At 44.0% G+C, this 16,317-nt stretch overlaps 1 non-coding gene across 1 annotated transcript; it reads right to left on the bottom strand.

Annotated features, from left to right (window-relative positions):
• Nucleotides 1-11,306: 11,306 nt before the first annotated feature.
• On the bottom strand, nucleotides 11,307-11,388 carry TRNAL-UAG. The gene has a single exon. It is a non-coding gene; the product is annotated as a tRNA-Leu (tRNA).
• Between the last annotated feature and the right edge of the window lie 4,929 nt (nucleotides 11,389-16,317).

Genomic DNA, 16,317 nt, shown 5'->3' with positions numbered 1-16,317 from the left:
ATTAGAGTAGACAGAGGGAAATCTCTGAATTGTAATTCAGCTGCCTTGATCTCTGATAATGAGTGTATAGCCTTTATCTTGTGCCCTTGTGATTGTAAAAACCTTGTGAGTAAGCTTCACTTGTACCCATTTAGCCAGTTTTTTTTTTTAATGTCTTATGATCACTAAAGACAGCCCCTAATGTTTATCAATGAAGGGTCTTGGGTCAGTCCAGAACTAACCCACCCCAAGTCCAAAGTTATCTTGATAACTGAAGCTGGATCTAACCAAAAAGGGCACACCTGACATGTGCAGTTGCTTAGACTTTAACTTACAAGTCCACCTATACCTCATTATAATACTAAAAATCACACCCATCATCACATTAAGGCCATTATTTTCTTACATATTGTCATGGCTCAAGTGGGCCTTTGCAGTTAAGAAGCCAAAGAAGATGCCCAAGGCATTCTAGTTTGCTAATGCTGCCAAAATGCAAAACACCAGAAATTGATTGGCTTCCATAAAAGGGGGTTTATTTGGTTACACAGTTACAGTCTTAAGGCCACAAAGTGTTCAAGGTAATACATCAGCAATTGGATACCTTCACTGGAGGCTGGCCAATAGTGTCCAGAAAACCTCTGTTAGCTGGGAAGGCATGTGGCTGGTGTCTGCTCCAGAGTTCTGGTTTCAAAATGGCTTTTTCCCAGGATGTTCCTCTCCAGGCTTCAGCTTCTCTCCAAAATGTCCAGTTGCTCTTGGGGTGTTTGTCCTCTCTTAGCTTCTCTGGAGCAAAAGTTGGCCTCTAAGCCCATCTCCAAAGTGTCTCTGTAAGCCGAAGCTCCTTTCTCAGTTCCAGTGTGTTCTTCAAAGTGTCCCCCTTGGCTGTAGCTCCTCTTCAAAATGTCACTCACAGCTGCACTGAGTTCTTTCTGTTTGTCAGCTCATTTATATGGCTCCACTGTTCAAGTCCCAACCTGAATGGGTGGGGCCATACCTCCATGGAAATTACCTCATCAGAGTTATCACCTACAGTTGGATGGGGTACATTTCCATGCAAACAACCTATTCCAAAAGTTCCAACTTAATACCCACTAATATGTCTGCCCTACAAGATTGCATCAAAGAATATGGCTTTTTCTGGGGGACGTAATACATTCAAACCAGCACATTATATCCTCTGGACCCCAGAAAAACATATTCTTTCCAGATACAAAATACATTCATCTCATCACAATATCACAAAAACTTAAATCATTTCAGTAACAATAGTTAAGTACAAGATCCCATCAAAATCAATTCTAGGCATGGTCAGTCCTAAGGCATAATTTTCCTTTAGCTGTGGATCTGTGAACTTAGAACAAGTTATGTGCTTCCAATATACAAAGGAGGGACATTCATAGGGTAAACATTCCCATTGCCATAAGGAGAAACTGAAAGGAAAACAGGTTTCACAGGACCAAAACAGTTTCTAAAACCCACAGGACAAACTCCATTAGATTTCAAAGTCTAAGAGTCGTTAACAGAAAGATGTTGCATCCTCGGGGCTTGAGAGAGTGGGAGTCTAACCCTTCCTAAGGGTCTTTTTAGCAGCCCTTTCCTCTCCAAATGTTGGGGTGAGTTCTCCAATATATCCACACATTGGGGAGACCACCTTCTCGGTCCCACCCTCCTCAAAGATCGGGGCAGCACCTGGATTCCCTTCCATCTCTGGGGCACATGCTCAACCCCTTCAGAACAGTGTGGTGGCAGCCAGGCTCTCCCCAATTCCCTGGGAACATGCTCCACCCTCTTTGGGACCTGAGGTGGCAAAACTCTTCCAGAGCATTGAGGCAGAATGCCCACTCTCAACCTCCAGGGCAAACTCACCCTTTCTGTGCATGTGGGCCTGTCTGCTCTCCCAGCCCAAGGCCTCTTGACTCCAGACCTCAACCTCCATGGCTCTGTCTTTGAAGAAATTTTTCCTTTAATCTGTTCCTTGTCTGTCTCCTCCAGTCCAGACTGGCAATGGCTCTGTCTATAAAGTTCTTGCAAAAATTCTGTTGGCTTCACATGAAGCACACAGGGGTCAAAGCCATCAGACAATAGGCCTTTCCACAAATCCTTTTTGCTTAACTTCTTTTCCAGTCTTGGCTTGTACTGAAATGGTGGCTGGTTCCATGTTTGGTTACATCCTCACGTTGGACTGTAGCTTCTGGAATTCCACCCCCTGGAAGTCTGTAATTTTCCAAGCCATCAGCTTCTGGTTTCTTTGAACCCAAGAGTTCAGTTCTAAGTTTATCTCTCTTCACTAGGAGAAGCCAGTGTACATCCTCCACACGTAGTCTGGAGATCTCCTCAGCTAAGTATTCCAGGTTGTCACTTTCAAATTCTTCTTCCATCTGACACCAGGACTCAATTTTGCCAAATTCTCTGCCACTTTAAAACAAGGATCGCCTTCCTTCCAGTTCGCAACAACACATTCATCATTTCTGTTCAAGGCCTTGTCAGAAGTATCTTTAGAGTCCATATTTCCACAGTCTCTTCAAAGCAGTTTAGGCCTTTTCTATCAAGCACCTCACAAATCTTCCAGAATCTTCCCCTTATCCATTTAAAAAGCCATTCCAACATGTTTGGTATTTGCAAACTGAGCAGCAAAAGCACCCCACTTCTCTGGTACCAAAATCTGTTCTAGTTTGCTAATGCTGCCAAAATGCAAAACACCGGAAACTGATTGGCTTCTATAAAAGGGGGTTTATTTGGTTACACATTTACAGTCTTAAGGCCACAAAATGTTCAAGATAATGCATCAACAATTGGAAGTCATGTGGCTGGTGTCTGCTCCAAAGTTCTAGTTTCAAAATTGCTGTCTCCCAGGACGTTCTTCTCTAGGCTGAAGTTCCTCAAAAATGTCACTCTTAGTTGCACTTGGGATATTTGCCCTCTCTCAGCTTCTCTGGAGCAAGATCCTGCTTTCAATGGCTGTCTTCAGACTGTCTCTCATCTGCAGCTCCTGTGCTTTCTTCAAAGTGTCCCTCTTGGCTGTAGCTCCTCTTCAAAATGTCACTCACAACTGCACTGAGTTGCTTCTGTTTGCCAGCTTATTTATATGGCTCCACTGATCAAGGCCCACCCTGAATGGGTGGGGCCATGCCTCCAGTGAAGGTACCCGATTGCTGATGTGTTACCTTGGACACTTTATGGCCTTAAGACTATAACTGTGTAATCAAATAAACCCCTTTTATAAAAGCCAATCCATCACTAGTGTTTTGCATTCTAGCAGCATTAGCAAACTAAAACACTGGGCATGTTCAGAGGCATGAACTTTTTATTCATGGCCTACTTACAAGGAAAAATGGAAATAAGTCACTTTGCCTGGATTCAGGAGATGCTCTGAATGGATTCGGGAGCTGCTCTGAATGGCAGTGGGTTCAGAGTTCAACAGGGAGAAGGAGAAGATTATAGATTATTTTGTGGATAACAGTATCTCAGGGAGTCTCTGGGAGAAGGTAGTTTTGGGTATAGATTGCATTTAGCACCTGATATTACAAGGAGAATAGGTCAAACCTTAACTGACCTAGGTCATGCAAGCTGCTATGGGCAGTCTTCAAGGTCCTTGGTGAATGCCCTGGGCCTGGGGTTCCCACATTCCACCCCCACACAAAAATTTGCATTGACCATAGGACAGACATTGCATCTGTAATCCACAACAACAATACAGTGAACTTCAGAGCACAAGTAAACCAGTATATATGGACAGTGATCTTATTAACAAGTGGCACCATGGACAAGTTAAAGAATTAAACCATTTGGACAAAGGATCATCAGATAAATGTTGAATATTTTGTATATGATCTTGCATGTAATTAACAGCTTGTGTTACATTTTGTGAATTTTCAGGTATATATACACAGTACTGAATATTACTTAAAGCACAGTACCACCTTGGACAGTCATTAAAATATCCAGAGCTATTCTGTTTTGTAAGACTACTTTCCCTAAGTTGTGTAGTTTCATCATTAAGCAATGATATAGCTAATTTTGACTCATTGAGCACTTGCATGGTGTGATTAGCTAAAGCAGCTTCATGTTCTTCAGTTACTATGGTGGCACCACCTGGGGCTAAAACAGCTAAAGGGTAAAACCACCAAGCAGTCCATTTTATTCTATATCTAGTTTTTACCATTTCCCCATTGCTGGGTGTATGTGGTAAAGTGTCATAGAGGGTAGCAGGCACATAGGGTTGCCCTGAGGTACATCATCCAATCCAGTCATAGGGCAGGAAGGGCGAGCCATTCCACCCACAGGTCCAGAGCCATCCCTTAGGGGATGGATAAGCTCTGTGGCTAATGTTAGCACTTTGTCACTGAAAATAGCTGTTCTTTTGTAGGTGGATTGTCATGCCACAGAGTTCAGGAGACAGCCATCCCGTTTCTTTATATCCTTCAGTATGCTCCATACAAACCACAGCCACTTTATTTATGGTTACTGTCTCAGCAGTGAGCCATCCTAAACCATCTTGTGTACTGAATATCCAAATATAGGCCAGGACTTACTAATTTTCTCCTGGACCAGGAAATATGTATAAGAATAAGATATGGTCTTGGAGGGAAAAATATTTGGTGATGCAAAGAAAGGGAAGAAGTCTTTCCACACTTGCCATCAGTGAGTGTGCTGCCACATCAGCATGGTGTCCCAAGTCATCTGGTTGGCAGGAGTGATGGTCCACAGGAGGCTGGTGGTGCCAGACAATGGCAATTCAGTGCATACCCAGCACTGAGACCTGTTATGTGTGAAGGTTATTGAAGATGCCCACTGTAAAAAATGTGTTTCCTACAGTGCTATGGGCAAAAAGAAAGTTGTTTATGGGTTACAATAAGAGGCAAATCTTTGTGGTCTAACAATATACAAGCTACATTTCCATCAGTGGATAACAGCCTCCTGCGTGAGGGGGTATTATGAGGGGGCCTTAAATACCATATCTTTCCCCCTTGGGGTTGTGAAAGACCCCCAGGGGTTGCATCCATGGTTAACCTAGGCATAATAAGAGTAGATAATGCCATACATATAGTACCTTGAGGTATAGGGGGCCCCAGGTTAACAATGTCTATAATCTTTGGCATTTTTTGAATAAATTGTGGCCTAATACTTAGGTTTTGGGTGACCCCAACCCCCCATGGGCTTAGGACACCCAGCCATTGAGGCTGCATTGGTCAGGACCAGGGCCAATTGACCTTATTTTTCCCAATTTCTAGTGCTTGTGGCACAGGCAAGAGTAAATTGTTATCATTACCTCACTGTGATTGTAAGGTTTTTGGTCCCTTTACCTGAATTTGCAAAACTTGCATGTGCCCAGTGGTTACCATCTTGACTGGACTGGGGGCAGCCACCCTAGGCCTGGAGTTGATACTGATTAGTGTTGAGTACAGTCCTTGAGTCCACTGCTTCAGGGAATTTTTATCATCCTTCAAGTGTTCTTTTAAAAGGTCATTCATTCTCTCAATCAACCCCACCACAGTGGGGTTGTAGGGCAGGTGGAATGTCCAGAAGACATCATGCTAAGCAGCCCAGGCTTGGGTTAGCTGCTTGGTAAATGGGGTCCCTCTATCACTCATGTGTGGGGACCCCAAAGAATGCACTCAATTTTTCTAAGCTATGTATTGTAGCCCATTGGTTGGCCTTGCCCACTGGGAAGGCCAGCAGCAGTCCTGTTGCCATATCTCCTGCAGTGAAGGCATATTTTGTTCCTTCAGACAGAGGAAGGGAGCCAATATAGTCTACTTGCCACCAAGTGACAGGGATCTGGTCTCTGCTAATGTGCCCAACTCAATTAGGAAGCATTCTGGGCTGTCGCAGTGAGTAGGAGGGGCAAACATCTACTATTTCTTTTAATTGGTTTCTGGTGATGGGTAGTTGAAACTGCTGTGCCAGCCTCCACAGGGTCTGATATCCTTGGTGCCTGTTTTCTGATGCAGCCACTCAGCAGCTTCATGTGTTATTGGTGCTAGGCTGTGGATTTTTGCTAGAGTTACAGCTTCTATGTTACCTGGTAATGAATTGGTGTTATGGGCAGAGACATGAAAAATGGTTACCTTGCATTTGTGGCAGGCAGTCCAGATGTCTTTCCACATTTCTTTTCCCCACAGGGGACAGCTGACAACTGTCCATTGTTCTTACTTCCAGGTGGCCAACCATATAGTTAAGATCTGGTACATGGCCCAGTTGTGTGTACAGTGAAAGTGTCCCCTGATTTGTGGGCAATGACTATGCATACAGCCCACAGCTCCATCCACTGGTTGCTTTGTGAAGTTCCAGTCTCCCACCATATGGTGTCAGTACTGGGATGGACAGCCATGGCTGTCCAGATAGCAGGTTGCCCATGTGCCAATCTGCCAGTATACCATGCAGAGTCAGGTATGCTTCCTTGTCCATCTACAGTGGGCATGGGAGGAGCCACATCAGGAGGATTGACAGGAAGCAAGGCATGGTGCTCTTCCACACAGAAGACTGGTCCTACAATTTCATGCATTTCTGCACTCAAAGGGCTGTTATTAAAAATGCTATGCTGCAGGAGGTAAGCTTTCCATTTTGTCAGTGTGCTTAGCTGAGCTTTCCCCCAATGGGGCTTGTTTATAGTATCTTGTATCCACCCCTATATAGGTATGGCCATCTGTAAGGTCACTGGGCACCTTTGAGTTAGCCCTTCAACTTGTAACAGAGAATTATACTCTGCAAACAATTGCTTTTCATAAGGGCTATATCTGAGTTCTGTGCTCTTCCATAGTTGGGACCAGAATCCAATAGGTACACATTTAGCCTATTGTCTTTGCCACAAACCCTACCTGAAGCCTATATTGGCACTGGCCACATCCAATACACAGGGTATATTGGGTCCCACCCCCCTTAAAGCCTGTGCTTGAGCTATTGCATGCTTAGAACTTTCAAAGGTAGCTTGTTAGCAGACATCGAACTAAAACAAAGGTTTTAGAATTTGTGCCAAATGAGGTATAAAGGGTCTCCAATAGCCTAATATACCAAGGAAAGCCATTAATTGCTTAGGGCTGCATGGGTAGGATAATTTTGGACTTTATCAATAACAACAGAAGGAATAATTTTAGTCTTACCCAACCAGATAACACCCTAAAATTTGACAGACTGTCCAGTCCCTTGTATTTTGCTTTGATTTATCACCCATCCCCAACTTTCAAGGTGAGTCACCACTGTGCTAGCAGTGATTTCTAGTTCTAGAAGAGAATTACTGGTTAGCATGATATCATCAATATAGTGAAACACAGTGACATTCTTAGGGGGTGTCCATTTCTTCAAATCCTGTGCTACCAGTCCATGGCAGATGGTGGGACTGTAGAGATACCCTTGTGGCAACACAGTGAAAGTCCATTGTTGTCCTCCCCATGTGAAGACAAATGCAGACTGGCCGGAAGGATCTAAAGAAATGCTGGAAAAGGTGTAAATGAGATCTAGCACAAAATGATACAGGCCTAATTGTGTACTGATGTCTTGCAGCAGGGTAGCAATGTTTGGTACTGCAGCAAACAAAGGGGGCACTACTTTTTTCTCTATAATCAGTAGTCATCCTCCAGTTCCCATCAGGTTTTTTTACCAGCCAAATACGGCTATTGAAAGGACTATGAGTGGGGACAATGATGCCCACTCTTTCTAGCTCCTTTATAGTGGCAGTGATCTCCTGATGGCCTCCATGTAGCTTATACTGGTGCACTGCTACCATGCACCTGGGAGGAGGCACCTTCACTAGTGACTATTTATCATGGCCCCTGAGAAGAGCTTTGACTACTTGACACCAGAGGTGAAACTCCCCTATGGTAGTTTGCAAGGTACTATTTTGAAAAATGTCAATTCCTGGTATATACTCTGGCATGTGCCCTTCCATAGTTGGGACCAGAATCCAATAGGTACACGTTTAGCCTATTGCCTTTGCCACAAACCCTACACTGTATAACTTTGAGGGTGCAGTTGGCCAATTTGCATTACTACCCACCTCTGTGTTGCTTTAATTCCTTGGCCCCCATATCTGGCAATGGTTAATGTGGGGCCTCTGGTTTGGGTCTTTTTCCTTATATTAGGGTACATTCATCTCTGGTGTCTGCTAGAGCCAAAGCTCTATGATTATTGGTTGGGGACCAGAAAATAGTTCTATGTGTGGCCTACAATCCCTGGTGTCCCCATGAATTGTTCTCACTTGGAGATCTTAGCCCCACCCCTAATCTAGGGGAAAGGGAGCCTCCCAGACCTCTTCAGCTGGAGGAGCAGAAGTTTCCTTATGAGGCATGGGCTGGGCTTCATAGTTTTGTAGCTCAAAATAGTATCCTCTTCCAGAGTTCTAAACTCTGGCTTAGTAAACCTTTGCTCCTTAGGTAACTTACTCCATAGCTTAATTAACACAGCACTTGTCTGCCCATCAATTTCTTCTGTTTTTATCCCAGCAGCCACCAAGTCTGCCCACATTTGTCTACACAACACCTGGTTTGGGCCATCCTGCTCCTTGAGGACACAACCAGTAGCTCTAACTCCAGCTTTGTTTCATCTCAGGCAGTCCATTTTTCCTAGTCAGGCAATTATCTGGGCTGCTTCAGACAAAGGCCTTCCTATTAGGGGACTGAGAGTTGGCATTAATGTTTCATACCATTGGTTAGAAGCAGTTTGCAGAATTGTTCCACACAGCCCTGCAGTGAAGGGTACATTATCTGGCCCAATGGCACCTGGCACATATATTGAGAGCTTCATTCCCAGCCCTTGTAGTACATCTTGGAGATCAACTATAGTGCTCCACTGAGGGGGCGGGTGGGGTAGGTCCCCTACATTAGGCCAGACTTCTTTACACTGGTGTATAAGCCAATCAAGCAGTGAATGTGTTTCTGTGCTAAGGGCTAGTGCATACATGCACTGGCGCAGAAAGGGGTGGGTGGTGAGTGAGGATAGCTTGCTCATTTCATGCCCAGAGAGCAAGGTGCCATCAGCACCATCATCCCACAGCCACAGCAGACAATTTGCTAAGGGTTCCCTAGGTTTTTATTTATATTGATTCCCAATATCTCTTAATTCAGCAGTGGAAAAGTCCCACGTTGTAATGAGCACCTTTTGCTCAGTAGGTGTGGCAGAAACTGCTTTAGCAGCACCTTCCCTCTCTCTGCCTGCCTCACCAGGGATTGTGACATGATCTAATTTGACTTTGTGTTGCACCAGAGGATGAACAAGCTTGCAGTCCTCCTCTTGGTCTCACTGTGATGGTGGGTCAGCCTCATCTGAGGAGAAATCCACTGGAACCCCTATTGTAGGATCCCAATTAGGGGAGGTTAAAATGTGTCTGATGTGGGCCTTATGCAGTTTCCGCCCTTTCACTCTAGCATAGCGACAAGCCAAAGTTTTTAGGTCTCTGTCTACTCACTTTAATCTCTCATTCAAAGCATCCTTTAATTCTACTTGGGTCAATCTCATATCTCTCTCTAACTTCAATTCCTCTTCCAAATGGTGCACTGTCACGTTAGCTGTTAAAGCCTCTTCCGTGGCTCCCAAGTTCATGTCATCAATGCCTGGGATTTCTTTAGTTTCCTGGCTGGCACTCGCCAATTGTCACAGCCCAAGTGGGCCTTTGCTGCCAAGAGGCCAAAGAAGATGCCTCATGTTCAGAGGCATGAACTTTTTATGAACTTTTTATTCAGGGTTACTTACAAGGAAAAATGGAAGTCAGTCACATTGCCTGGATTCAGGAGCTGCTCTGAATGGCAGTGGGTTCAGAGTGCAATGTACTGTATAAGCTGGTTATAAGGGCTCAACATTCCAACGGGTTTGAGAGCACAAGGCAGGGGCAGGGGTCTTGCAACTTAGGGAGGGATTGATTGTAATCAACAGGGAGGAGAGGAGGATTATAGATTATCTTGTGGATAACTATCTCAGGGAGTCTCAGGAAGGAGGTAGTTTCGGGTATAGATTACATTTAGCACCTGATTTTACAAGGAGAATAGGTCAAACCTTAACTGACCTAGGTCACGCAAGCTGCTGTATGCAGTCTTCAAGGTCCTTGGGGAATGCTCTGGGCCCGGGGTTCCCATACATATCTTCTGTGACTAAGCATGTAACCAATCTGTGCATGCTCAATAATTAAATCACTTCTAATTACATCATTTTGGGCCATTATGCTCATTATCCTAAAACCTGCCCATTTTTTGATACTGTAAAACTATCAAAATTACTGCAGTTCGGGGAGACAGATTTTGAACTAGTAGGCCTCCATCTGCTCTCCTGCTTCGTGCCTAGCAATAAAACTCTGTCTCTTTGAAACCCAGTGTCTCAGGAATCGGTCATTGGAGCACATTAGGCAAAGAATCCACTGGCTTGGTAGGGGAACAGAGGGGGAAAGACACAAAAAGGAAGGCAGAAGCAAAAAGTGGCATGAAAACCTGCAAGACCTTGGTTCTTGCACAGGGTCCTTGTCTGCTTGGTTTCCTTTATTCATTCTTAATGACACTGCAGGGGAATTCTCTATAACCTTGAGGGACCTGCACTGCCAAATTCACGAATACTACTAGACACAGTGGTTGCACTAAATAGGCCTTGAGGGTATCTTTTCCTCTTTCTTCCACTGGATTAAGTTCTGTGCAGATATTGCAGCTGGGTTGTTCAGTTCAGAGACGTGTGCAATCTCCAAGGTAAGCAGGTTCACTTGGAAGGGGCAGGAGGATGGCTAAGCCAAAAACCTTCACAGCATGCCCAGCTGGGCCCAGCGCATGGAGTCAGCGAGAATCAGCTCTGAAGTGTTTTGGAATCCCAAATCCATCTGCAAAGTCAAATTCCAAATAACTCAGTTTACAATTCTCATGCCTCCCCGCTCCCTGCCACCTTCACGTAAGGTAACAATGCCTAATTGAGACCTTGATACTCACTAAGTATTGGCTTTCTCTATTTCCAAGTATTCCCTGCTATCCACCCATCTGCCCGTCCGACTCAGTTACAAAGTAATGTGTTCAGAGTCAAAATCGGGTCTGCACAGGGTATTTCTCTGGCAGAAACCAACTCAAGCGCCCGCGAGGGGCGAATAGGGGTGGTGGAGCAGTTTTGGAAAGCCTCCCTGGACCAGATAGACCCATTGAGAGTGAGTGAACGTGAGCGTGGGAGTAACAAAATCAGAGAAACTAAAAGAAAACTCAGGGATTAGGAGGGTTTTAAGCAGAAAATCAAGGTGATCCAGTTTGCTTTGCAGACACAGAACCCTTTTGCATAGCGTTTAAGAAGATAAGGAGATACATATAGTGCTTCAATTTTTAATCAGGAGTCCTGGTACTTAGTAATTTCAAACTGTGCTAAAACACACCGTCTGGCAGCGGTGGGATTCGAACCCACGCCTCCGAAGAGACTGGAGCCTAAATCCAGCGCCTTAGACCGCTCGGCCACACTACCACGACGCAACCCGTTATTTGCAATTACATTCGCTGTCACTAAGCTATGTACCTTGGTGTACAGGAGCAAAATTCTGACCTTTTTTCTTAGGCAGTTTCCCGTATCGTTTTCATTCTACCCCTGGTGATTTGAGAAAACCCAGGGAAAGGAGGGGGTCTTCACGTTCTCTTATGTCCTGGAAAGTGGACTAGGACAGTTAACTATTATCAGCATAATGACCTTGGGTGAATTTTACCTTTTCTTTAAGGAAAAAAAAATCTCACTGGCAATTTACTGCAAATGATTAGAAAAGATCGAAGTGTAAGAAACTCCTTGCTCGTGGACCTGTGCGTATGAATGTCGGTTGCAGTGGTATGGAGTCCAATTTCAGGACGGGAATCTGGCAAGCCTGTCACCTTGTTCAGAGGAATCTACTTGCTCACAATCTCCTCCATAGTGAAGTTGGGGGCTAATTTCCGATTTTCTTGACCAGCACCTGAGATAGAAGTCTGCCCTACACATTCGGGTAGATAGACGCACAAAACTGATACCCCGAGTCTCATGCACCTAAACGGGAATCGCCTACCTATCAACGAATCCTATTCGGCTCAAAGCCTTGAGTTATTCTTCTTTCCTCTTTCTGACTGGCCGATTCTCGGTCTTTGGATGCAAAAAAAATTCCTGGAAGTCTAAAATTTCCTAACTTTTAGAACCTCATCCTTCTCTCGCCTCGATCATTCCAAAACCCACAACTTCAGCAAATCGCCTCTTGCCCGAGGTCTCCTCTCAAACCCTTGTGGCCTAACAGTTTGGGAGGTAGGACTCCCATTCGTCACTGCCAGGGGTGGCGGGTGGCCAAGAAAAAAGAAATTCTGGAAAAATAGCTTGGAAATAGGACTCAGGACGTATCAGACGAATGTAGAATCCAGGCGGGGAAGCAGGGGGCCAAGGAGAACTGGAAGTGCAGTACCGTTCCGCGGTAGGGGCGCTTTTCTCTGGTGGAAATAAGATCTTTATTTGGCTCTTCAAAGCAACTCACAGCCCTTTTCACATCCACCAAATAAATCTGCGCTCACAGTTTGATCACTTTGGGGGAGGTGCAGAAAACAAACAAGGTTATATTATTCCTGCTCTTTGGGAAGCTGTCTTAAGTAAAGACAAATATCTTCTTTTGCAATACATACAATATAAACCTAGAAGACCAACACACGTACACATTCACACACACACTACAGAGTCCGATGGCCACACAAAGTAGTGTAGTCACTAACTAAGGCGGCTTTACTTGTAATCATATTTATTATTTTAGCTTATTTCTTTTACTTGTTGGTTATTGTAGTTGTTATAACACTGTTGTAACCGTATGCTCTCTTTGCCCCTCATTTACAATCCTTCTTCATTCCTTTACTTGTCATTGTAGATAACTGAGTGATCTCTAACATTGCTAAAACCAGATGCTTGGCCCTCGTTTACAACCCTCCTTTACAGCCAGTTTGTGTTTACCCCAGCTGGCTTTTGTCAGTTTTCAAGGGCTTCTCGGCCACACACTTGCACACTCCCTATTTACTGTAACCGGAACATAACCAATCAATATATGCTGACTGCAATAACTTCACTATCTCCCTTTCCCTCTGTTTGAATGCCATGAAGTCTCTAAGCTCTTTGGACTAGGGAAGGCAGATTTGAGCCCAGCCTCCTGTCTCCATGCTGGTGGACCTTACATTAAAGCTCTTTCTTTTCTCATAACTGATGTGATGGCATTGACTTCTGTGTGCCTCTGGCATCAAGCCCTGGCTGGGTAACAGTAATAACTGATAATCACCAGAGGGCAGACTCAGTTTCCCAAAGGTAAGAGGTCTGTGGAAATTCGGAAAAAAAAAAAAATGAGAAAGGACAGACTGAGGCAGGTACAACTTTGTGTGGGGGGAGAGGGGTGGAATGCTGGTGGCTAAAATGCTGCAAAGTCGTGTTCCTTGGTATTTCAGATAAATAATCTATGTATTTTGGAAACCTGTCAGACTGTCCATGGGTGTCCTTGGATATTGCTAAGATGAATAATTTGTTGGACCCTAGCAATTTTGTCTACTTTTCTGAGATATAAATTCTTGACCTTTTGAAGCTCTCTATAGTCAATAAGACTGAAAGTCACAGTCTCCACCCAAATAATTCCTGATGGTCCCCGTTTATGAACAAAAGGTCCTTGACCCATAAATAGTGCACTTTCGTGCAAATAGATAAAAGAATCTTATCAGATTGCATTGTCCTCCTTGGATTGTTTTGAAAATGATAACAATAAGAAAGGTAATAATAACAATGATAATAATGAGCACTCATTTCCAAAACAAGGACATTGAGACTTCCTAGGGTTAAATAACTGACCCACATTTTTTATCCAAACCACTACATTACATACTCAGTGTCTACACACCACATACACATATCACCTATGATTCAAAGTTTTTTTTTATTTGATTTTCTGCTCCAGAAAGAAAGACAGGCAACCTGCCATTGACTGAAGAGATATGAGACCCAAAGACATTAACATGCTGAACATGTTGGTAGGAAAAGTCTTGTAGTTCTCTTGGGGGCATCTTACCTATTGCCTGGGGGAGAAAGACTAAGGGCTGTTATACCAAAGGGGTACCGGGAAGAGCAACTTATGTCAGGCCACAGCAGATGGATTACCTTCTTCCTCCTGGGTAATGGTACCCATGCCTCTCACCTTTCGACAAGGTTATGAGGTCCCTCCATGACTCATCCCTGAACCAAGCATGTCTGCCACAAATTCCTTACTTTTATTTTCATTTTTTGAGGAACTTTATTTGAAAAAGAAAACTGTCTATTTACAGTATCAAAACAGTTGCATTGTTGGCCCCCAAAGAGACCACACCAAAGGAGGTTACAATTGTGGGATCCCCAGGCCCAGGGCCTTCCCCAAGTGCCTCAAAGCTTGTGCGCACAGTAGCTTGTGTGACCTAGGTCATTTAAGGTTTGACCTCCTCTCCTGGTAGGATCGGGCCTCCTGTGCTAAATGTAATCTATAGCTTACCTCCTCCCTGAAACTCCCTGAGATACTGTTACCTACAAGATAACCTATAATCCTCCCCTCTTCTCTGCTGACTACAATCGATCCCTCCCTATGTCACAAGACACGCGCTTATACTCTTATACCCATTGGAATATCTTTGTCCTAACCCTTATAAATCACTCCCTGGCACCCCCTGCTTTTGCCGAGTACTTACACACCAAGCTCTGAACTTGCCGCTGTTCAGAGCAGCTGACTTCCATTTCCTTGTAAGTAAGCCCTGAACAAAAAGCTCATGTCTCAGAACATACCTGGCATCTTCTTTAGTCCTTTGGCTACAAAAGCCCCCTTGGGCCATGACAACAATTTAAGCCAATAAGCTACAGGATGCACACCTAACAGACTGCACAGAAACCTCACCAAAAAGGAGGAACTGGGTGGGGAAAGAAATTGTAAAAATTCAGTACACTGCCAGACCATAGCAAGCACTCACAGCCAGATTGGGTGGTCAGTGCTTCCCAACCCCAAAACAGCAAAGTTTCAAAATAATATAAAATTAAAAAAAACCTTTTGTACATAAGCTATTCAAGATTTCTCCCGCACTGGCTGATAAAAAGGATGAGGTGTCACTTTCAGAGACAGCAGCCTCAGACCCAGAAAAGGGTGATGAGATATTTCTTATGGCTAAATCACCCCAACATAAAGGGCACAGGACCCATTTTCTAGTGGTTGGGAAGGGGGTAGAGAAAGGATGGGACAAAAAATTTGATCTCACACAGAGGTCTCACCACATTAATTTGGACACTGCTGATGAAAAAAATTAAAACAACAACAACAACAAGAAAACTTGCCTTAAGATACCTCAAAGCTGAAAACCTGAACAGCACTTTTTGAGGGGCTGGGGGGCTGGGGGTGGGGCTAACTCCTGGAATCACCTTTCTGGTTTGGCTGGTGCAATGAGGTTTCCCACAATGGGAGACTTTCCTGGAAAATGCCTTATTTTGCCTATCTAAATAGAGAACTTCTCTTCCTCAAAATTTTGTAAACTCAGTGGTAAAAGAAAAAAGGATTTTGAATTAATGGAAATTAAAGGATGCTATGAATCAAAATACAGATTTCTTACAAACTTTGTGATCTTGGACAGATGAAAACGTTAAAAGCTTGTGGGTACAAGAGCAGGCCTGTGATCAGAGTGAGGTAGGGTTAGAATTAGGGCGGGGACTGGCTAAGCGAAGGGCAAATTCCCAGAAACGGCCAAGCCTCAAGGAGAAAGACACCCCTGAGAAGATGACCCCCACCTGAGTGAATCATCTATGCTCAAGCATCAACAGAAGAAAGGAAAAGGGGAGGGTAGTAAAATAGTTAACAAAAATTACAAAAGAAACAAAAGTCTATAAAAGCAGATTGCCCCCCAGTGTCGGGGCCTCTCGCCTCTCACTTCGTTTCTTGCGAGAGTGCCAGCATGTCCTCTCACGTGCGTTCCTAATAAAACTTTCTATCTGCTTACTCTTTGCTGTGCTGTGCCCTTGAATTCTTTCTCGCGGCATGACCAAGAACCTAGGAAGTCGAATTCAGCAACAAAAGGGTCTAATTCTTACTAAACAGAGTTGGTTCACTTCTTGGGGTTGCATGAATCTGCTTTCCCCCCAGTATCCTCAGGTTCTATTTGTAGTAAGGCGTAGGTACACAATTTTTATTAAATACATTTTTAGGTCCTGTTTACCAGCTTGTATAAACTAGGTTTCCAAAAACTGAAAACACAATCTTTTTAGAAAATCTATTATTTTGATACCAAAGATATGTGTAGATTGTTCATGTCTTTAAGAAAGGATTAAACTCTTCCTCCCAGACACCCTTTTACGCTTCCCTTGGAACTTTGATAGAACGGCATTAACTCCAAAAAAGCAAACTTCAGTATTTGGGGC

Source organism: Choloepus didactylus, chromosome 4 (assembly GCF_015220235.1).
Source record: "Choloepus didactylus isolate mChoDid1 chromosome 4, mChoDid1.pri, whole genome shotgun sequence".
NCBI classification, from domain to species: Eukaryota; Metazoa; Chordata; class Mammalia; order Pilosa; family Megalonychidae; genus Choloepus; species Choloepus didactylus.
Note: the sequence above shows the minus strand (reverse complement) of the source record. Positions and strands in the feature narration are given on the sequence as shown.